General features: G+C 41.2%; 1 long non-coding RNA gene across 1 annotated transcript in view; it reads right to left on the reverse strand.

Moving 5' to 3' along the window:
- Positions 1–16,194: 16,194 nt before the first annotated feature.
- The window catches only part of LOC127492270 (uncharacterized), a 74,204-nt gene continuing 66,500 nt past the window's right edge, over positions 16,195–23,898 (reverse strand). Inside the window, exon 7 of the long non-coding RNA XR_007921412.2 lies at positions 16,195–21,808. This is a non-coding gene — a long non-coding RNA (uncharacterized lncRNA). The remainder of the gene's footprint in view (positions 21,809–23,898) is intronic.

The raw sequence follows: 23,898 nt of genomic DNA on the forward strand, positions 1-23,898 counted from the left end.
GCTTGTCACTCAGGAGCCTCACGCTGAACCTGAACAGTCTACAGTGCAACCATGGTTTGTAATCAGCTGTACTGCTAGAAAGAATGGGCTCTTGCCCTGGATTACTAGATAGAGTTTCCCCAACTAGCATTCACTGGTGAACCACCCAATGTATTCCAGAAAGGAGAGCTTGTTTTCTTCCTTGGATGTTCCACCAGAAGTCCCTATTACAAGGTCGGCATAGCAGGCATTTCATCAGCTCATGCTCCAATCATCTTTTTTCCCTAAATTAACTCATTAAATCAAAGAATTTTATTCAACTGCAAAGCTATCATCAGCTTTATAGCAATCGTCAAGGCTTGAGACAAATCTGGATTTTTCTCCACAGATTTTTTAGACATATAGGCAAAAATAAAAGTTGCAAAATATGCTTTGCTATAAAATTCATCACAATGAATAGCATAAGAGTAATGACTTCATTCTTGGCATGCATTTCTTCAGTCCAATATGCTAAATTATTCAAGGCTTAATTGTCATGACGATTAATTTTCTGTATCAACTTAGTTAGGTCACAGTACCCATATTTTTGGTGAACCATTATTCTAGTTGTTTCTATGAAGGTAGTTTTGGGTGAGAGTAACACTTAAAATAGTAGACTTTGAGTAAAATATAATAGTCTCCATAAGGCAGGTGGGCCTTGTCCAGTCAGTTGAAGACCTGTATAGAAAAAAACTGAAAACGAGGGAATTCTGCCAGCAGACGCCTCTGGACTCAACCTGCACCTCCCTTTGGCCTCTAGCCTGCTGACCTACCCTACAGATTTCGTCTTACCAAGTCTCCACAATTATGTAAGCCAATTCCTTAATCTCTCTCTCTCTTTCTCTCTCTCTCCCCACATACACACACACACACATGCACATGCACACACACATGCACACTCTCTCACACACACACACGCACACATGCACGCACACACTCTCTCTCTCACATGCACACATGCACACACACACATACACAAGTGTGCACACACACCCACACACACACCACTTCTCTTCCTCCCTCCGTCCACACTCCAGGTGGGTGCATTCACCTGGCCATGAGACACCTCAAAGAGGTGGTGCAGTCACACAGGACACCACGCCTTGACCCCCCATCAAGGAAGGGAGAAGAAAGGTCTGCTCAGGAACCCCAAGGCCTACTTTTCTCATCAGTCAGCATATTTTTCCCACAGAAATTTCAATCATAGTTCCTGACTGTGACATGCAGTCTTGTTACTTGCAGCCAGATTCCGACTAAAATCTATGGGGAAAAGCAGAGCTTGGTCAATAACAGGCCAGAGCCAGGTCTGAAGCAAAGGCTGCTGGGTAGGTCAGCAGATAGCACAGTGGGACGTTAGCCCTGGCAACCATAATAAGGACATTTACAACCATTTTAAGGACACATAAAATGTGTGCAATTATAATATGAAGGGAAAATGGCATATAAAATTATGTATAAATTATGTTTCACTTATACTCTCGTTCCGCTTTTTTCCTGAGAACTTATATTTCTTTTTTATTTATTTATTTATTTTTTAAAGGCAGAGTGGACAGTGAGAGAGAGAGACAGAGAGAAAGGCCTTCCTTTGCCGTTGGTTCACCCTCCAACGACTGCTGTGGCCGGCGTGCTGTGGCCGGTGCACCGCGCTGATCCGATGGCAGGAGCCAGGTGCTTCTCCTGGTCTCCCATGGGGTGCAGGGCCCAAGCACTTGGGCCATCCTCCACTGCACTCCCTGGCCACAGCAGAGAGCTGGCCTGGAAGAGGGGCAAGCGGGACAGAATCCAGCGCCCCGACCAGGACTAGAACCTGGTGTGCTGGCGCCGCAAGGCGGAGGATTAGCCTAGTGAGCCACGGCGCCGGCTGAGAACTTATATTTCTAATTCTTTAAATTGGAAAAAAGATGCAATATTTCAAGAAGTAGGGTAGCAGATTCTACAGAGAGCACTCACAAAAGTGTAAGATATGGAGGAACCAGGAACCCCAGGGAGCAAGACCCAAGGTGGGGAGGGTGGAGTAGGGGAACGGCATGGCCTGCAGTGAGGCCAGGAATTCATTTTCTGAGGAACCCTGTGTCCACAATGTGCGTTTCCAAGAGGATCCTCATGTGGGGGTCATGATGACAAAGTGAGGCACCCAGAAACCCTGTGTTCCCCACACACTTCCTTTCTAGCTGCTGCAGCCCAGGACCGAGCCTTACGTCACCTTCTGTCTCTGGGATGATGCTTTTTTTTCCAAATTTATTTTTTTCCTCAAACTTCTCTCTAACTAACTTTGACATTGCAGTGATAAATAATAGATGTGAAACTTTTCACATCTGTACTGAAAAAATATGTTACAAAATAAAGCTGTATAATGCCTCCAGCTATCATTATAACTGAACAGCAGAGACTATTTCAAAATATTTTGGAAAAGATGGTTATGAAACATCTGCATTTCAACAGTGGCTTTCATTTAGAGTTGGGATGTTTCTGTACTTTCCAAACTTTATACAACCTGTAAATTTCTAGTATTTCAAAGAGTTTCTCTTCTTTTAATATTTTTAATAAGAGAATATACTAATCGACTAATTTTAAAATGTTGATGGGCAATACTATAGTATGAGGTGGCAGTCACACTCTCATAAAATTGGCAAATACATCCAATCTGCATGGAAAACAATTGGTGTATGATGATACTCGCTGGCATAATAGTAAAATATCACAAAATGTCTCCTAAGGAAAAATGTTAAATGTAGACAAAATTTCATGCAGAAAGAAATCTTATTACTATATCTTATATGATATTTAAAAACAATAAAAATTATAAAATGACTCAAAACTATAAAATATTAAATAAATTAAAATATATCTATATTGTGAACATCCTAAATTTATAAAGGCTTTCAACTTTCCATCATGTAAATAATTAAATATGCCAAAAATACAGAGAAGAGTACAATGAATTCCAAATTTCCACCTTCTAGCTTCCATATTAGCAGCACATTATCAAAGTTATTTCATTCATTCTCCAGGTACATCACTCCTCTAAAAAACATATTGTGGAGCCAGAAGCCTACATCACATCCTCACATCCATAATGTCTTCAGGATGTGTGTTTCCAGGGTAAGAACACTCAGAAAGTTATCATAAAATCCTCAAGACAGCTAAAACTTAGTAATAATAAGTTAGTAATAGTAATAGTCAATGTTAAAAAATTTTTAATTCTCTCTTCATAACAGAAGAATTTTAACTCTCTAACTTAATATGTTATCCCTCTTAGTATTTTTTTTTGTTTGTTCTACTTAATACTTTTGGTTGAATACTGTAATCAATACACAATTCTTCTTAAGTGCTGAAACTTAACTGAAAAGTGATTGCTGTTAAATATAAGAGTGGGAATAAGAGTGGGAATAAGAGAGGGAACAGATGTGCTATTGGGGACATGCTCAAGCTGACTTACCTCAAACGGTAAAGTTAGAAACATACTAGGGGATTCCAATTCAATCCCATCAAGGTGGCACGTACAATGCCATCTCACTAGTCCCAGTGATCAATTTCTGATCACAATTGATCATAATGATAGGACTAAGAACCAAAGGGATCACATAAACAAGAATAGTGTCTGCAAATACTAGCTGATAGAATAAAAAAGGGAGAGAACGATCCAACATGGGAGGTGAGATACACAGCAGACCCATAGAATGGCAGATGTCCTAAACAGCACTCTGGCCTCAGAATCAGCCCTTAAGGCATTCAGATCTGGCTGAAAAGCCCATGAGAGTATTTCAGGCATGGAAAGCCAAGACACTCTGGGGAAAAAAAAAAAAAACTAAATTAACTCTCTAATGATATTGTAAATGTGCGACATTAAGGAAAACACTGGATACAAGTCTGTACAGAGGGCATTTCCCAGATACATACAAACAAGATAGAGGTTAAATGTGCAGTTTTTAAAATTGAGAGCCCTGGGTGATTACATTTCTTTCCTGCTATATGTCCCACCTGGAATCCCACCAGTGTGAGAGGTGTGGGTCTGTGAACGTGAGAGCACTTAGGTGGACCTGGGCCCACCTCGCAGCCTGCATCTTCCAAATAGGTTTTCAAAATCATTGTAGTTGTACTTCATTGGAATACATTTAAGGATTTCCAAAATCCTTGTGACATTTTCTCCTCAAATGCCATGGATCAAATGCAGCAAGATGTTTAATAAAGTTTATTTCTATTGGGGAGATCATGCTTTCAAATGTACTTATTGGATGCTGAGTTTTCCCTTCTGTTTAAAAAACCAAGGCCACTATATTACCTTGCACACTAAGCTGCTGTCAGAATTAAATTAGCCAACGCTTGCCATGCACCTACCCTAGTACCTGGAGCACAGTGAGCCTGCCAGAGACAGAGGTAATTATAGTGCCATGCATCAGGCTTATCTCTGGGGATCAAAAAAGAATATATGGCACTGGCTTTCCATCTGGGAGGAACAGACTGAGTAAATTTTTTTCTTTTCTCTATATTGCCACAAATCCAAGCATTACATTTTATATAACTATATGGTCTAATTACCAGCAGCCTATAAATAAACTGGATTCTTTCACCCAAGTCTACGGGTTCCCTGTCATCTCATTTTGGGTTTAACCCTCTTAAATTCCCCACATCCCTCAACTACTTATCAGCTATCACATCATTGTTCTGCATCACATCCAAGCAGGAAACCTCCATCATGCTATATACTTCCAAAATTAAATTAAAAGGCAGAATGACTTGAGAAAATTTCTAACAGGTAACTGGAACCCTTTTTGACCCATTGATTTCTCCAACATGAAGCTAAATGATAAATGCATTGCTCACTAATAATTGCTTTAGGTGAAAATATTCAGGATACCTACTACTACAGGCATCCAGCTACAACACACCATATCAATGAACATAAAAGGAAGGACAACAGATTTGTGACCTTGGATCTTTTTAGAGATCCATGAATATAACAGACATGGGAAGCCAAAGGCTGTGTTCTGGCTTTGCCCTCTGTGAGACACTGCTTCCCATGAGGCACTATTCCCTTCAGAGCCTATGACTCAATAGCGATTTTGGAAGTCACTGAGACCGTTTAAATATACTGTATTTGAATCATGAAGCAAGCAGTCTGACCTGTCAAGTACAATTCAGAAAATGTGAGTGATCTGTAAGTATGAGTTTTCAAAATAGCACAAATTAAATATATTCTTAACAAACGCCTGTGATGAGGAAAAGCACACGACTAGCCTACTATCTTTAGAAGCATTTGTGCTGTGAATAGCTCCAGAGAGGTAGGATTCACAAGGAGCCTTCATAAGTGATGTGCTTATGTATGTACATGAACGTGATGTGTGTGTGTGTGCGTGTGTGCGTGTGGTGCACTGTATTAGAAGATGGAGAGGAGTCTTCAGCAAAATTATCTGAACAGATTTCAACATATACATTCCTTCTTTCACTGAGGGCTTAATTCAACAAATATTTATCAACAGTCTGTTAGGTGTGAGGCACCTTTTGGGCTGTCACCTCCCTGCCCTTTAGTGCCACGCCTCTGAGAAGCACATTCTTGAAATGGCTGGGCCCACAGGGCTGAGTACTGCATTTAACTTGTTTCTCTCTCCAAAATTTCCTGCCATCTTCACTTAAAGGCTCTTCCACAAAACATCCAAGACAACAATCTAGTATCCCAGGTATTTTCAAACTAGAAAACAAAACAAAAACAAAATGGGACACCATTTCAAGCGACTTCCCCAAGATCATAAAGCAGCCATGAAGAGAGATGAGATGTGCAGATGAGAACATGTATTCTGCACAAGAGGGACAGAGGAAAAGGGAGCCATCAAGCCTGGGCCATGCTTGGCCAGTCCTCCTTGTGGGTCAGTGAAGAGAGATGCTCCCCTTCTAGGGGGGAGTGAATGGGAGGCCGTGGAAGGCAGCAATGTTACCCAAATCCAAGCCTGAGTTGTAATATTCTCCCCAACAGAAAATCTTACCTTGAGGGGAAACAAGTGCCCAGGGTACATCAGAGCAATGTGAGAATGGGGTTCATTCAGTTTCCAGGGTGCTTCTTGGAAGGCAGCTATGCTCACCACTATACCACCAATGCCAGGGTGCTTCTTAAAAGAAGTGCATGCTATCCCTAGCCTCAGCCTCTCTGTTTAATAATCACACCTGGTTATGCCAAGTTTACTTGCTACTTCCAGCCATGGAGGCTTAGGCAAACCAACTCAGCATGCTCAGCATGGCTCATCTAGGGAAGACAAGGGGGTGCAGAGTGGCTTTGTCCTACTGCAGATAGTGTGTGGATAATAAATACCCCCGTGTGCCCTCATGCCCAGGTACATGCCCTGTTTCGGAAGGGTTTTCAGGTGCACAGGGAGAGGCCTCAGATAGTGAAATAAAATTCAGAGAAGCACCAAAGCATCACACACCTTCCCGTCTGACTGAATGGGATCCTTGCAAAGCCTTGACTGATGAGTCTTCCGTGCCGATTCTTATTTCATCAGTGGCCTGTGGGATTTGCAAACATGCTGAGCTCATTCAGGATCATACACACACATACACCACACATAGCAATTAATGCAAATCAAAGTCAGACGGTCGAGGAAAACAAGTGTGTTGTTACAGTTAGGCAACAACTTACTTTAATAACTCCACTTGGAAGTTTTCCATAAACCAAAAGTAGGTTAAATCCCAAGGTGAGATCCACATTTCTCCCCAGCTGATGATGTGCAGGTGTAGCTGCAGCCTGAGGGTGAGGGCATCGTGCTGATACAGCCAGTCCCCAAGGGTCCGCATTACACTCGTCGCCAGGCAGTCCTACAAACCATTCCAAGAAATCCCCAGCCATCCTCAGAAAAACACATGCAACCTCTTTCAGAGAAAATGTGAACCAAACAATTCAAATCAGGAGATAGTGAATTTCTCTGTTTCATCTCCACTTGAATGTAAATTATCAAATTTTCTAGTAGATGTGAGCCCCTGTTTTCATCTCTTTTCTCTCACCATTGATTTCACTATTATCATTAGTATAATGCTTGCAAGACCACACCACACATGTCACAAAAGCAGAATATTAAGTAAATATCTCCTCTAAAACTTAAAAGACAAAATAATCATAATTTGAAAGAGTCACAAATTCTGTTTCTTGTACATTAAGATTACACAATAATTTAAATGCTGAACTATCTTCAGACAACTCAGCTTACAGTCCTGTTTCACTGTGTCCAGTCAGTAGAATCCACCAATATGGAGGCATGCAAGTTAGAGAGGGAGATGGAAGGAGAGAGAACAGAGAATGGTATAAGCAAACTTCAAAAGGGTTATAGAAAACATAATTAAAATATAAGTTTATTTTGGTGCAAAGCAGATTAATTCTAGGAGCTGGTACTGCGGCAGAGCTGGTATAGCCATCATCTGGAGTGCGGGCATCCCATATGGACCCTGTTCATGTCCCAGCTGCTCCACTTCTAATCCAGCTCCCTGCTAATGTACGTAGGAAATCAGCAGAAGATGGCCCAAATCCTTGGGCTCCTGCTACACACATGGTGACCTGATGGAGTTCCAGGCTTCTGTTTGTGCATGAGTATACTAAGTTTACCATTACTTTTTATATGTAATCATCAGCTCTCACAAAGGATTTGATGTAGGTGCCCTTCACATCAAAGGATGCATATCAGTTATTTCTTCAAGATGAAAATGCCCTCAACACAATGTAGGTAGCTCACTGCAGAAGTCACAAAGATATGGTCACCAATGGCTGGAGAGTGAGAATCACACAAGCTCAGAAAAGATTGCTCATTTCTAGCCACAGGGTTTAGAAGATTTACATGATAGGGATCTGAGAGGGCCTTGATGTAATGTTAGAATAGGTAAAGAAAGAAGTGAAATGACAAGAGATGAATTTGGAAGACAAAAATGGCACTTGAGTCAAATACTCCTGGGTTTTTCACTCCATTATTTTCACTTCTTTTTTTTTCTTTTTTTTTTATTTAGTAAATATAAATTTTCAAAGTACAGTTTATGGATTACATTGGCTTCCCCACCCCATAATTTCCCTCCCATTCACACCCCTCCTATCTCCCACTCCCTCTCCCATTCCATTCACATCAAGATTCATTTTCGATTCTCTTTATATACAGAAGATTGATTCACTATATATTAAGTAAAGATTTCATCAGTTTGCACACACACAGAAACACAAAGTGTAAAAATACTGTTTCAGTACTAGTTATAGCATTACTTCACATTGGTCATCACATTAAGGACAGATCCCACATGAGAAGTAAATACACAGTGACTCCTGTTGTTGACTTAACAATTTGACACTCTTGTTTATGGTGTCAGTAATCTCCCTAGGCTCTAGTCATGAGTTGCCAAGGCTATGGAAGCCTCTTGGGTTTGCCGACTTTGATCTTATTCCGACAGGGTCATAGTCAAAGTGGAAGTTCTCTCCTCCCTTCAGAGAAAGGTACCTCCTTCTTTGATGGCCCATTCTTTCCACTGGGATCTCACATGCAGGGATCTTCCATTTAGGTCTTCTTTTTTTTTCCAGAGTGTCTTGGCTTTCCATACCTAAAATACTCTCATGGGCTCTTCAGCCAGATCCGAATGCCTTAAGGGCTGATTCTGAGGCCAGAGTGCTATTTAGGACATCTGCCATTCTTTGAGTCTGCTGTGTATCCCGCTTCCCATGTTGGATCGTTTTGCTTTAACTTATAACACTACTGCTACTATCACTGTTGCTGTTGTTATGTGCATTGAGAACCAGATTAGACTACATGCAAAGCAAAAAGTTAAAGCAAAACATTAAGAAGTTGGAGCAACTGGAGAAAATGGTTTGCAGAAAAGGTAACTAAAAAAAATTATACATAAGAATCACTTCCAAACTGTGGAGACTTGGAAATCCAAAATAATAACGTGTTTGGATTTAAACCTGTGGGTGATGAGAGTCATTACAGGCTTTTACTCTGTGGCTGATGAAATAATAGAGGTGCTTCAGAAATGTTAAATCGAGAGTGGTGCTACAATGAATTGGGGAGGGAAAGTAAGCATCCTCAATCAAGTAAATGAGGTGTGCTCATTCCTGTGCAAGACAAATGAAAGTTTTATGAAATTCGCTACTTCAGTTTTGAAAAAGACAAATGGATGTTGACAAATCGAGGCATAAAAGAAAGGATGGGGCATCAGGGTTGAAAATGGGACTGTGGCATTTCTTTTAATCAAACAGTTCGGAGGCAGGGTCCTGTTCAATAATTAAACACTTGTTCTCCTTGCAGTCCATTGTGCCGTTGTGGAATATCCAGGAAGCAGAAAAGAGGAGAATAGGTCATTTGACTTCAATTTAAACGATTGTTTGATCAATGAAGTACAGACATAAGGAATTCCTCTCAAAACACAGCAAGGCGGCTGGAGCCATTCCTGTCAGTGCAGTTGCGATGGGGGGCAGCAGGCATGTGGTTGGGGCGAGGCAGCGGGCACTCAGCAGGCAGGTGCATGGATCTGTGAGCCCAGCAGACTGGGAGTGCACTCCACACACCCATGGCAGGAGCTGATAACTTATCCTAAGGTGCAAAGTGGGGGCAAGCCAAGGGGTTTCTTCAGTGCATCATATCCAGATGGCACAAGCAATCAGGGGCAGCCTTGCGATTTCTGCTGAGGTTGGTCAGACCAACACATTTTAATCCACAAGCATCACCAGCCTCCAAGAACCTTGTCTTCCTCAGCTGTGCCTATTAACTCCCACTTCCCAAAGTGAGCCACCAAGACTCTTGCTCACATCCAGCCATGGTGTCAGTCCCACTGCAAGCTGACAATTTTCCTTCAGGTGGTAGAAAGAACAACCTAACTATGTTTAATCCATTGTGAAAAATAATCAAGTACTTTTTCATACAATCAACTCATTACATAAGGTACTTGAGCCAGCCTTCAGAGACATGCATAAGAAAACAGGATTTTAGCTAAGTGGGAATATGAAGAAAAGTGAGGGAGGAAACCACACAATTAAGGTCCTAAAAGGTTGCACACTAACATTTCAGAGTATGAGCTGCAGGTGGAGTGTGGGGAGCTCAATAACAGACTGGATGACAAAGCTGCAGAAAAAAGATAAGCATGAGGCTGGTGGATGGGTCTATGGACCTGTTCTTGCTGTGGGTCTTTGAATAAGTGAACTGAAAGTAAAGTGTGAGTCAGTAAGATGCCTGGAATGGAAAGAGATAAGTAGTTGAGAAGAACAAGGCAGAGCCTGCTGTCAGGACTGTGGAGAGAAAGAAAGTATAAAGTTCTGGGTTCTTGTGGGGTCACGGGGCCCAGCTGGAGGCATTCCGCCACAGTTCACTTTCCAGGGGGATGAAGGGGAATCTACAGTTTTCCCAAGGCATCCCTGGTGCCCTTGTCCAGCCCACAGACAGAAGAATGTAAGATAAAAAAATCTTCTAAATTCACTCTGAACCTGTGGGCAACCAAAACAAAGTAAGAGAAAATAATGAAACTGCAACATATTCTTCACATTAGTATATGCCTGATGGTACTCTGCTAAATATTAATTGAACTGTCACACCGTGTAAGAAATGTTGGTAAATCCAAGATAAGAACAAAGTAGTTAATGGTTTCTTCTAAACTATAGAACTGCACCAGCCACCCATGTGCTGGGGAATGCATAAAGTACAGGAAGTTTCTCCACAGTCCACTTACTGGTCTTGCTTAGAAAAGGATTCAGCAGAGCACAGTTTGGGAAGGAATGATTTATGAGACCAACAAGAGTTGGGCCAACCTTGTGAACTAGTGGGTTAAGCAGCTACCTGTAACACCAGACCCCGTATTAGGGCACCCTTTCAAGTGTTGGCTGCCCCCACTTACCATCCAGCTGCCTGCTAATGTGCCTGGGAAGGCAGAGGCAGACAGCCCCAGTGCTTGGACCCCTGCCATCTGCCCACCCACGTGAACATCCAGATGGAGTTCCAGGTTGCCAGCTTCAGCCTGGCCTGGTTCTGATCTGTGGCCATTTGGAGTGTGAACCAGTGGATGGAAGATCTCATTCTCTGTTTCTCCCTGCCCCACCCTGCCCAACCCACTTGTTGAAACTCTGCCTTTCAAATAAATAATTAAATCTTAAAATAAAGACTAGCAAGAGCCAAAAGCTAAATGAATCTTCAGGAAAAGCCTAGGGACCAACTGGGAGATATTTATTCTGTGGATCCCATGAAGGACATGCTGTTGTACACAGAAGTCAACATACAAAACATCAGCTCCACAACAGATGTCCTAAGAGCAAGTCTCTGACAGCTTCCCTTTACATAGGCATGTGCCCAGAGCCAAAGGAGAACTGTAAGTGTAGTTTTTTTTTAAAGAGGCAAAAGCTATTTTCTCATTATCTAAATATGTGGTTCTGCAAGAGTCTCCCTTGATCTGAGAATAAAATTTATAACAGGAAGCAGAGCAGATGATGGCATATAAACCAAGTAATCTTGATGAAATGTTTCCACACTGATTTCCAGGCTGAGTTCCTATAGCCAATCTAAGCATTAAAGCTCTTTGGTTAAAACTTGCAGATAATCTACACTACCGGTTCAGGACAGATCGATTTATTTTGTACACAAATAATAAGGCAAGGATTTCCACTCAGTAATAGAAGTTAAGGGTTCGTGCCTGAATAGAAAGCTGTGTAACTTACTATACACGAAAATAGATAAAAGGAAGCTTACCAGAAAGAGTAAAGTTTTCTCAGCAAGGAGTACCAGCTCCACAAAAACAGAAGGTCTTCAAGTTCTGTGCTATCAAGCTTATAAATAAGTATTCCATCCTGGAGAAGTTTTAAACAGGTGCTGCAAACTGCCTCTTTAAACCATTTAAAACTTTTCAGTATTGCTCTCAGAGGACATTGAATTTTAATGAAGGCAACTTCTTGGTGTACCTCCAAAATAAAGTGGATAAAAAATGTAATCCCAAGCAACAAGGTGAGTTAACCTGCTATATAGGATTTCAGCAATCAGCCAATTATTTGTGAAGTATGTCTGCCAAAAACTAATGACTAGGTTTTCAGAGGAATTGATCTTAAGCCATTCTCATTGGTGCAACTTTGAGAGCAGAACCACTCACCCACTGTGGCACATCCTACTTACAACAGCAATGCCACATCATAAATGCTAGAGTCTCCCTATTTATTCTCATGTCAATAAAGCAGGCAGCATCCAAAGTAGTGTCACATCATTAAGAAACAAAGCAAAAGACAGGAGAGAAATGGCCAAATATGGTTCTATTTGCTCCCTTTTTAAAATAACTCTTATCAAAGACAGTGCTCCTACCTGACTACTTGTGGAGGTTTCTCTGTGAGCCTCCGCCTGGAGCTCAAATCCAGGCTCCAGATGCCCAGAAGGTGCCTGTTCATAGTTCTTAAAGCCAAGTTCATTCTTCTGCTAGGGCAGCCAGGCTACAGGTATCTACCATCTGCAAGAACAGGCCTATCTAACATGCATTATCCTTACCCAGTGTGCATTGTCTATAGTTGATATTAGGGTCCCCACTTAACAGGAAACTCAACATGGAGCCAATAGGCAGAATCACCATGTGCACAGAGCTCCCTGCCTAGCTCTGCCAGAACTTGTCACAAAATGATCTCCACATCTCCAAGCTCATGTGAGGTGAAGTGCACTAATCACTTCTTTGAGTGAGCAGAATCAATTTTAACATTCTGCTACAACTGACCCTCTCTGGGCCTAATGCTCTGATTTTGGGCCCTTGGTGTTATCATATCCGGAATCAAAAGGCAACAAGAAAAGTAACCAAAAACCTAATTTGTTTCTTTACAAAATATCCACAAGCTTCTGTAGCCAAAGACAGCTGACAATGATAATGGCATTCAGAAATCTGGCGAGTTGATGCTCTGAAATACGCCCCAAGCCATTTCTTAAATACGGTACACACACTGATCTCTGGCGAAGGTGCGGTGACTGATTGGAAGTAATATGGAGGTATAGATTCCAACCTCCCAACACCTCCATAAAAATGGACTATTATGGCCAGGACTCGGCATAGTAGGTTAAGCCTCCACCTATGATGCCAGCCTCCCATATGGGCAACAGTTCAAGTCCCAGCTGCTCCACTTCCAAACCAGCTCTCTGCTAATGGCTTGGGAAAGCAGTGGAAGATGGCCCAAGTACTTGGGCCTCTGCACCCACATGGGAGACCCAGAAGACTCTCCTGGCTCATGGATTCGGATTGACTCAGCTCCAGCCACTGCAGCCATCTGGGGAGTAAATCAGCAGATGGAAGACCTTTCTCTCTGTCTCTCCCTCCATCTGTCTGTGACTCTGCCTCTCAAATAAATAAATGTATCTTTAAAAATAAAAACAACAACAACAAAAACCAGCCTGTTACACAGGAAAAGCTCTGGAATTCCTGGGCTTCTGGGCAAAGGAAGAGGAGACAGGTTCTGCTGAGACTCTAGGGAGTACATTTCCACCCCTAACATGCTGGCTTCCCAATTACTCACCAATGCATTCTGCACAAAACAAGCGAGTTGAATGATAAATCCATACATGTTGAGCTCCTTGTTAAATTCAAAGGACTCTGCTGAGAGGTTAAACAGAAGCATGAGCCGTTCTTCCAAGACTGGAGAAATGAAAGGCAAAGCTGGGGTAATGAAAGAGCTAAGTTTTGCATTAAGTTTTGGCTCAAAGCCAGGGTCTACCACATATTGCCCTGATCACTTTCCTTAATCTGTTTTTTTTTTTTTTACTTATTTGAAAGATAGGGAAGGAGAGAGAGGCAGAGACACAGATATCTCTCATGACTGCTTTACTACAAATGCCTGCAACAGCCAGTGCTGGGCCAGGCTGAAGAGTTGGCAGGAACTCAATCTGGGTCTCCCACGTGGGTGCCAGGGACTCAACTGCCTGAGCCATTACCTGCTGCCTCCACTGTGCATGTCAGTAGGAATCTGGAATTGGAAGCAGAGTGAGGACTCCAACACAGGCACTCCAATATGGAAGCAGGCATCCCAAGCAGCATCTTCAGCGCCAGGCAAAACACCTGCCCCAACTATGCTTACATAATTCCTTAACTGAATTGTAACTGTCATTATTTATAACACATCCAGAAAACAAATGAGTGAAACTTAATGAACATTGTTGGCTCACTAAATATTAATACCGCTCTACACTCTTTCTCTCTACATATATATATATACATATCATGTATACATACATGTGTACAAATGACATCAGTTATACTCCACTGAAGTAGAATTATTAACTCTATTTTGCCCAGGGGTGTTAGCTGATTTAGTAAAGTCACTATGACTTGTAAACAGCAGAACCCAGCTTAAGCCCTGGCTCTACTTACCCCAATGCCTATTTTCCACTACAGAGCATGATGGGCTACAATTTGGAGCAACACTGACCAACATGGGAGCCACTAGCTTATGAGGCCATTTAAATTTAAATTCTAATTAATTAAATTAAAAGTTAGTTCCTCAGTTGCTGTTGCCACACTCGAAGGGCTTAGAAGCTTCACATATTGGATGGTGGAGAGACAGAACATTTCCCTCAGCATAGAAAGTCCTACTGGGCAGCACCAACCTGGACAAAAGAATCAACAGAGTAAACCATTTGTACAGACCAGGAAAATAGATCTGTGAAGCTAAAACAATGAAGGAATGCCAGTGAGCGACCATGCGACTGCCGTAAGTCTGACATAATCAGCATGAGCACCGTGGAACAGTGCACCTGCAGCGTCACCTTTGGGTCGATACAATACAGGAGGCAAGAAGCAAGACACCACCTAGGAGATGTCTTTACCTGGCTAATTAGCATGCTTCTACCAAGCTCTGCATAGAGTTCTTTCAGTTGTGAGTCTGTGCCCATTTCTTTAGTAAACTACTGCCAGTAAAGTAAAATTTCATGGAACAAAGTCAAACCAAGGCACTGGGAACAAACCAGTGGAGGGCTGCCAATACTGCCTCTTTTGTAAGTCCATTTAGGCTGTTAACTTCTGTTTCTCTTTTCCCTTCTCTTTTATATTTTAAGGGGGGAAGAAAGTGTTTGCTTTAATGCTTGTTTGTGATGTTTCTATTTAAAGACAATAGCAAAAATGACCAAGAATTTGAATTAGCCTCCTCTTCAAGACATCAATTTAATCAATTTTATTTTTAATGTTACTTGTATAATGGAACCTTCATTCAGCTTTTAGTCATTTATTTAATTAAGAAATATTTATTGGGGCTGGCACTGTGGCATTGTGGGCTAAGCCTCCACCCGCAACACCAGCATCACATACAGGCACCTACTCGTGTCCCTGCTACTCTTCTTCCCAACCAGCTCTCTGCTATGGCCTGGGAAAGCAGTATAAGATGGCCCAAGTGCTTGGACCCCTGCACCCATGTGGGAGACCCAGAAGAAGTTCCTGGCTCCTGGCTTGGGATCTTCCCAGCTCCAGCTGTTGTCGCCCTTTGGGGAATGAACCAGAGGATGGAAGACCTTTCACTCTGTCTCTCCCTCTCTCTGTTTGTAACTCTACCTCTCAAATAAATAAAATAACAGTGTAACAAAAACATTTTTAATCTGCCCAGTATAGTCATCTGCCTAGATCAGCTTCTTTCCTCTCCTGTCTTTGCCAGCTCTCTATCTGTGCTGCCTCAATGACATTTACTCTGTCTTCTATCCTTTTAGAATATGTACTTTTTAAAAGATTTATTTATTTATTTATTTGAAATGCAGAATTACAGAAAGAGGGAGAGAGAGAGAGACAGTGAGCTCTTCTATTTGCTGGTTTACTCCCCAGATGACCACAATAGCCAGGGCTGGGTCAAACAGAAGACAAGAGCCAAATGCTTCATCCAGGTATCCCATGTGGGTGGCAGGGAATCCAATCACTTGGGCCATCTTCCCTTGCTTTTCCCAGTCCACTAGCCAGGAGCTAGATCAGAAGTGAACAGCCAGGACTTGAACTAGCACCCACATGGGATGTCGGCATTGATGAAAACAGCTTTACCCGCTATGTCACAACCCCTGGAATATTTACATTTTACCAAAAATATTAAATTAATATTAAAATCAATATAGAAATTAATATTAATTAAATTAATATTTAATATTCTGACTGGAAAAACTCAGAAAATAATAACATATCCCAAGTACAACAAATTAGTTACTGCTGGAATATAAATTTCACACTTAATACTTTTTCCACTGCCTTATTACTCCTTTATCTTTTACTAAAAGCCCTATAAATATTACATTTATTCTCAGGGAAACTTTGGATATAAGTCATTACATTTTTCAAAGAGAAGAAAAGAGTACAATAGAGCTGACTGCTTCTCCCAGCTTACCCACTAAGTGGAGATCCTAGAAACGGGAGGGCCTGTCAGAAAAACCAGAGTGAGGTAGCAGTCAGAGGTGAGAGTAGGTTTTGTTCAGAAGGTGCTGCCATAGGGGAAAGAGACTTCAGTGTAGACCTGGGCTCAGTTCCAAATACAGCCTGGGATAACGCAGATTTATAGCCATGGAGCAGGATGGAAAATGTTTAAGAGGAAACATCAGGGTGGGAGATTCTGGCTAACCCGCCTTGACAGGACTCTTGCTGAAGGCTTGTGATCAGATCCCAAAGGCACGGATGGTGAGGAATTGGATCCAAAAGTCACACTGAGATCTTTAAAGCGCTGCTTTCTTGTCACTTAATTAATGAAATTAGAATGCAGCATGCAGAAGCTTGCCTGAAAAATCTAGGAAAACACTCACAATGATAATTATCTCCTTTTACTCAATTTGTTAACATTAATCCTTGAACAGTGACCCCCAAAAGCCAGTGTGGTGGAGCAGTGTTTCGTGGTTTGGGGTGGGATTTTACACATTTCCCACTGTCTTCTCTGTGGCCATGAGCACTGGCCATTTTTGACTGAGTTCCAATTTACCACACTGTTTCCAAATGTAATACAATGGAAAATTCCACTGGGGCGGGGGGCGGAATACAAGTCAACCCAAAACAAGAAAATAATATTTAAAGGATAGAATAGGGACAAGGTGAGTAATCTCATTTTTATGTAACACTTATCCCTACAGAATGAAAAAGCAAATTGTCATAGCATTGTCTGAACAACTTGGAAGAATAAAAGAGACCCATGTTAAGCAAAAGCTACCCCAGTGAGGACATTCAGAACAGGAGCTACTAATCCTAATAAGCATCTGTTCTTTTTAAGGGCTGCGTTATTTTGACTTCTGCAAGGCGAGATAGGAAAATAAAAAAGAGGCTAGCCACGCAAATATGAAATAAATAATGCAGCCCTCTTGTATTTCTTTTCTTCCTCGACCCCCACCATCACCTCAATTACAGCCATTACAAAAGAACATTTTGGTGAAGGAAGAAGATTCATTGTAAAGGAAAATCAGTATGTGGTTTGCATACAGTAGGTGCTAAGTTCATTTTCCTATGGGAGAGTTGCCTATTTCACATAGATGGCAAGGAGGCAGAAGACCCATCCAGTGTCTTTAAAAAAAATTTATTTATTTTTATTTGAAAGTCAGAGTTACACAGAGAGAGAAGGAGAGACAGAGAGAGAGAGAGAGAGAGAGAGAGAGAGAGAGGTCTTCCATCTGCTGGTTCACTCCCCAACTGGCTACAATGGCTGGAGCTGCACTGACCTGAAGCCAGGAGCCAGGAGCTTCTTCCACGTCTCCCACTCCAGTGCAAGGGCCCAAGGACTTGGGCCATCTTCTGCTGCTTTCCCAGGCCATAGCAGAGAGCTGGATCGGAAGTGGAGCAGCCAGGACACGAACCAATGCCCATATGAGATGCCAGCACTGCAGGCAGCAGCTTTACCCACCATGCCACAGTGCCAGCCCAAGTGTCTCTTTTTCTTTTTTAGTTTTTTTAATTAATTTATTTGATAGGTAGAGTTGCAGACAGTGAGAGAGAGAGAGACAGAGAGAAAGATCGTCCTTCTGATGGTTCACTCCCCAAGGTGCTGCGTCGATCCAAAGCCAGGAGCCAGGTGCTTCTTCCTGGTCTTCCACGTGGGTACAGAGACCCAAGCACTTGGGCCATCCTCCACTGCCCTCCCTGGCCACAGCAGAGAGCTGGCCTAGAAAAGGAGCAACCGGAACTAGAACCTGGCGCCCATATGGGATGCGAGTGCCGCAGGCAGAGGATTAACCAGTAAGCCATGGCGCCGGCCCCCCAAGTGTCTCTTAAAGAGTCTAATTTCACCCTCAATTTTTCTCTTGTTAATTATGAACTTAAATTCCTTCTGCTTCCTCTGAAAACTCTTGGTCATACATCAGTGGCTTCCAGTCAACACTTTGTCTCCTTAATTTCAAATTCACCAAACTTTAAACTGGTTTTTAAAACTTTTTTTTCCCATCAAATAAATGTTTTTTAACTCTTCCTCTGGCCAATTAGCATTTTTTGCTCCTAAATAGTTCTTACTAGAGTACCCTCTCTTACTTTGTGACCATCCTATTGTTATAAATTCCCAGTATTATTTTCTAGTGTGCTGTCCTTGCCACAAAGAACTCATAATGTGTTTTTAAAGTCATGCTATAGTCAATAACAATGCAAAACAGAACACATCATCAACGACTTTCTAAAGATATTGCTTACTGCATAGCTTAGCTAATCAAGGACGTTTCCTTTGGAAGAGGTGGCATTTCATTGGGTTCTTAATTAAAGAGAAGACTGGAGAAGAAAGACATTCTACACAAAATAATGGAGAAATGATAACTATGAAGGCCAGAAGCAGAAATGACATGTATGTGCTACGTTTTAGAAGACAATGAGCGGGGCCGGCACTGTGGCTCAACAGGTTAACGCCTTGGTCTGAAGCACCAGCATCCCATATGGGCACTGGTTCAGGTCCCAGCTGCTCCTCTTCCGATCCAGCTCTCTGCTACGGCCTGGGAAGGCAGTGGAGGATGGCCCAACTCCTTGGGCCCCTGCACCCGTGTGGGAGACCCAGAGGAAGCTCCTGGCTCCTGACTTTGGATCAGTGCAGCTCTGACCGTTGAGGACAATTGGGAAGTGAAACATCGGATGGAAGACCTCTCTCTCTGTCTGCATAACTCTGACTTTCAAATAAATAAATAAATCTTAAAAAAAAAAAAAGAAGAAGAAGAAGACAATGAGCAAGCCAATTTGACTATAAACAAAGGTTTTTCTAAACTTAATTACAGATTTACTATTTCTCTTTTTAGAATGTCCAGGACTAGAAATCACTTGCCTCCAGCAGTTTAAGTAGGCTCTCTTACAGGAATATGTAAGACCTAAAGAAAATGCTCATTGTTTCTAGTCAATATTTCTATATTTCAGAATCTTTACAAGCCAGGTAAGATGTACACCTCACCCACTACAATTCTGCCCCATCCTTTGATCCCAATGATTAGAGAAACCAGTCAAGATAGAGAAAGACCACTACTCTCTCTATTATAAGCAGTGTTGCAGAATAATTCACAAAAAGAACTACTATATAGAGTGTCCTATAGTATATACAAATATAGATGACATACTTAGATCTAGGTGAGGCACAAATTAATATCTCTACTTTACTAATGGAAAAAGCCGGAATTAAGTGAGTTTCCCTTGGCCACCCTGCTGTACATAACAGAGGCAAAGTCCTTAAACCTTCAAATAACTCAAGTGCTCTGGCACCAAGTTCATCACCAGTAAAACCTGATCAGCACATCAGTGAAGTTGCGATTATTCTTTTCTTCAGATTCTTAACCCTGCAGAGCTCAGATAACCCTCCAAATCTACTGCACAGCCCAAAAGGGAAGATACTTGCATGCCATCCTTGACTGCTATGCCTTCCATACTTCCACGGCACATTCACAACATTAGTAATAAGAGGCTAGACTGCCATCATTTCTCACCACTGCAGGGTAAGGTGAGTTTCCTGACTTAGCACGAAAGGTTGTTGCTGTTGTTTATAAACACCTGAAGATGTAATACCTCTACCCAGTCACCCGTTTGATTATAATGTTGTACACATACAGAAGGCTTTATTTTCTTCTGTATTTCCTCCATTAAGTGTTCAATATGCTAGACTAGTTTACAGACGTCCTGGATAGGGAACCACTCAAGTAGCTGCCATTTAGCAAAATGACCAGCCACAGGTTTCTGAAAGTTACCCAGCATACACTGTATCTCCTCTTCTATGAGTTCTCACTTGTGGTCCCCACAGCAAGGCCAACTCTGAGCAGAAAATTAGGTGTAGGACGCACACCTGAGTCAGCTCTGCAGCCACCCACTGGGCCACATCTACAGAGCAGTGCTGAACTCAACAGTGGGGGAAAGTCAAGTGTTTTCTTCCTTGACAAATTGAAATAATGAAGTTAAAAAAAATGGGCAAATGTCTGAAGAGATTTCTCAAAAGAAGCAATACAAAAAACTGACAAATAAATGAAAAAATGCCCAACATATGTAACTAACAGGAATATGCAAATCAAAACCACAATGAGGTATCATCTCACTCCAGTTATAATGGCTATTATCAAAAAGACCAAATGAAAAAAATAATAGCAAATAGAAGCATGGAATGGGGAGAAAGGGAAACCTTACACACTGTTAGCATGTAATTTGTACAACCATTATAGAGAACACTATGATGGCTCCTCATAAAATTAAAAATAAATCTACCATCTGACCCAGCTACCCCATTCTGGGTATGTTTCCAAAGGAAATAAAATCAGCATGTAAGAGATATCTGCACTCCTATATTTATCTCAACACTGTTTACAATTGCCAAGATAAAGAATCAACCTAGGTGTTCATCAACAGCTGAGTGGATAAAGAAAATGTGTTCTATATACTCAATAGAATATCATTGTTATTTAAAAAAATAATGAAATTCTGACATTTGCAGCTAAATGGGTGGAACTGGAGATCCTTATGTTCAGTGAAATAAGTCAAACTGAGAAAGACAAATACTTCCTCATAAATAAATGAAAGTTAAGGAATAGTTGGTCTGAATGCAGAATAGTGGTTACTAGAGGCTGGGGACAGAGGATGGGCAACAATGGAGAAGTAGCATGTTCTCATGCTATGCAGCACAGCAGGGCGACAATGGCTCACCATCATGTGTTTTACACTGAATAAAGACCTGGGGGAGGGGAGCTGGCAGGCTCCAAACACAAAGAAAAAGGGGATGGAGCGGTTGCTTGCCTGGTTTGATCAGCTTATGCTGTGTTTATCTGTTGAAATATTCCTCTGTAACACACAGAAATTTACAAGTCTTACATGCTAACCAAAAATTTAAGTAATAAAATTTAAAAATTATAACAATTTAAGAGTGAGAAAGAGAAGGAATGAGAACTCCTAATTAAAGTTGATAAGGTTTCTTTACTTTCTTAAAGAACAATAGCATAGCAGAGCCTGATTTTCAAATGGGATCATTAATTTTCCTTAATTTTAAACTAAATCTCAAGGTGTAGTTTATTCATATTCAGAAAAGGATAAATGGAGGATCAAAAAGCGATAATGTAGACCTCACCAATGCCCAGCCCCCGAAGACCCCATTGCATTGCAGTTTTTATGTTAGCAGACCTTTTCCTTTTAGTATTCATGAAAACTTAGCAAATCATCACATTGAATTGATTCCCGGGACATATATCCTTTGCTTCCTGCCTGAATCGTGAAGCTCAAGCATGGTTACCTGGCACAGGAATGCCCTCTCACTCCGTCTTGAGTAAAAGCAACTGTACTGAACAAGTAAATGAGCGACCCAATGAGATCTCCCCTCCTGAAGTCCACGCTTGCCTTGCCATTCATCTTCCTCCCTCTCCAGGGCTCTTATTCTCCTTCAAAGCAGGCTCTGGGGCTATGGAGAAAAAAATCCAGGTGTGATGAACAGAAACCAAGAGGATATTTAAGATGCTGAAAAATGGAAAGTTAATAGAATCTACTATTCAGTCTCAGCACATCACCTTTAAGGTCAACATCTTAGGAGTTCCATCAGATACCATGCCCTGTGTTTACGCCATGTTTATTCTTGTATCATTTATGAATCCATGAAGGCTTGCTCACGGAGAAAAACAACACATTACAATGCAAGATTGAACCACAGCTATTTATTTTCACTTTATAGAGCAGACAGCTAAGAGATATCTTGTTCAAAGGAAAGCAGAAGACAATCAAATGTCATGGGTTCAAGATAAGCCAGCTGGCACCATCAGCCATACCAGGCAGACTACCAATTCATAACTCAAATGTTGGAGCATTTATCATTAGAATGTGAAACTTCCTTGAGCAAACATTTCACAGTTGCCAGTAATAGGAGCCAAAATGCTATTATAATCCACCTCGGGGGTCACAAAAAAAATTATAAGCAAAGTTCTTAGACAAACTACCATTTGTCCACAAAGGGCTTTCCAACTGGGTAGGGAGCCTCTTGCAAATGCTTGTGATATGCTGTGGTTTAAGGTACAGTAGAAGATTTAGCCTATGCCATGGCTCTGAGGCCTGGAGTTTCTTTGACTGCAATCATCCTTTTAACTTTAGGTGTAATTCCGCACAATTCCTTCTCTAAATTGGGCATACCTATGTGACTTTATATGATTCATGTTGAACCATATTAAAAGATACTGACTGGCTGTCATTTTCCAAAGCAGGAATCAGGTAAATGTTTCTAGGAGACAGTGTGTAAACCAGCAGAACTGTTACTATGGAATCCTGTGAAACAAAAGTAAATCTGGAGAAACCATAACTCTCAGAGCAAGGACACCGTAAGTAGTAAATTTTTGTAAGATTAGAAAGGCTCTCATTCTTGGCCTACTTTTGAATTTTGTCCAGTCCTATAACAATCATAAAATTAAAATTGACACTGAACTGATTAACTGCAAGATTAAGAGAGAACTGTCTTATACAGTGAAAAGTCAAACCCCAGGTGGGAAATAAGTAGACCAAAAGAAAACAGCATGTTAGATAGTTTGGAAATAAAATTCAGGAAATTCAATATTCACTGTTAATTTTCACATTAATCCATTATATTGTTTTCTTTTTTGTCTCTATCCAACTGTGCTTTTTAATAGGACAATTATTTGCTATTGAGACATATTCCAATTCTTTCTTAAAAAAAACTTCTATAGGATTATCAAGTTTGTCCATTTGAGGAAATTTTCTCCTCACTTTTCATTGCCTCAAATGCCACCCTCATTGTGCTTCTGATGATGTAGAATTGTACCATTTGCCGTTATTAATAAAAAGCATCTTAACACATACAGATGTGGATTTTTTATAGCTTTAATTCAAGTATAGACAATGAGAACTAACTATACCTGACATGAATTAAAAATTGAAAATGGCCAAGGCCATAGGATAAGCCATTTTCAGAAATACAGACGTGGGATGAACAAGCCACATATTGAATGCTCAGGTCAGTTACAAAGGAAGTACAGCACAGTCCACATCCACTGAAAAAAAAAAAGTTTAATCGCTTCCAGTGAGGCCTTCAGCTGCTCATTAGCCATGAATTCTCTTGAGAGGGACATAAGAATCTGCTTCTTTTATTATTACTCGAAAGAAGCAAAAATACAGTTTTTCATATAATGTATACTGCAGCTATTGAAAAGATTCAAAAGATTTTTTGAGTTCTATTTTAAAGACTTTCTAATGTAAGCTACTTGTGCTTTTGGTAGTCAGCAGCACATTTTTGTGTGTATGGTTGGGCTTCTTCCATCTTCGGGCACAGTCACTGGGTGAAGACACTTGGTGACTTTTCTCTGTGTCCCAAATTTATTGCCACCATATCTGTTCCTCAATCTTTTTGGATGAGATTATTTACATGCATGTAAAGGGACTTTTTGGGTCAAATCATTTTTACTTCTTCAGCTGAGAAAAGTACCAAATCCCTAATGCAAATAGCACAATGATACTAGATTGGTGAGAACGTATCCACTTCATTATTCATTG

The sequence above is a fragment of the Oryctolagus cuniculus genome, chromosome 10 (genome assembly GCF_964237555.1).
Source record: "Oryctolagus cuniculus chromosome 10, mOryCun1.1, whole genome shotgun sequence".
Taxonomy (NCBI): Eukaryota; Metazoa; Chordata; class Mammalia; order Lagomorpha; family Leporidae; genus Oryctolagus; species Oryctolagus cuniculus.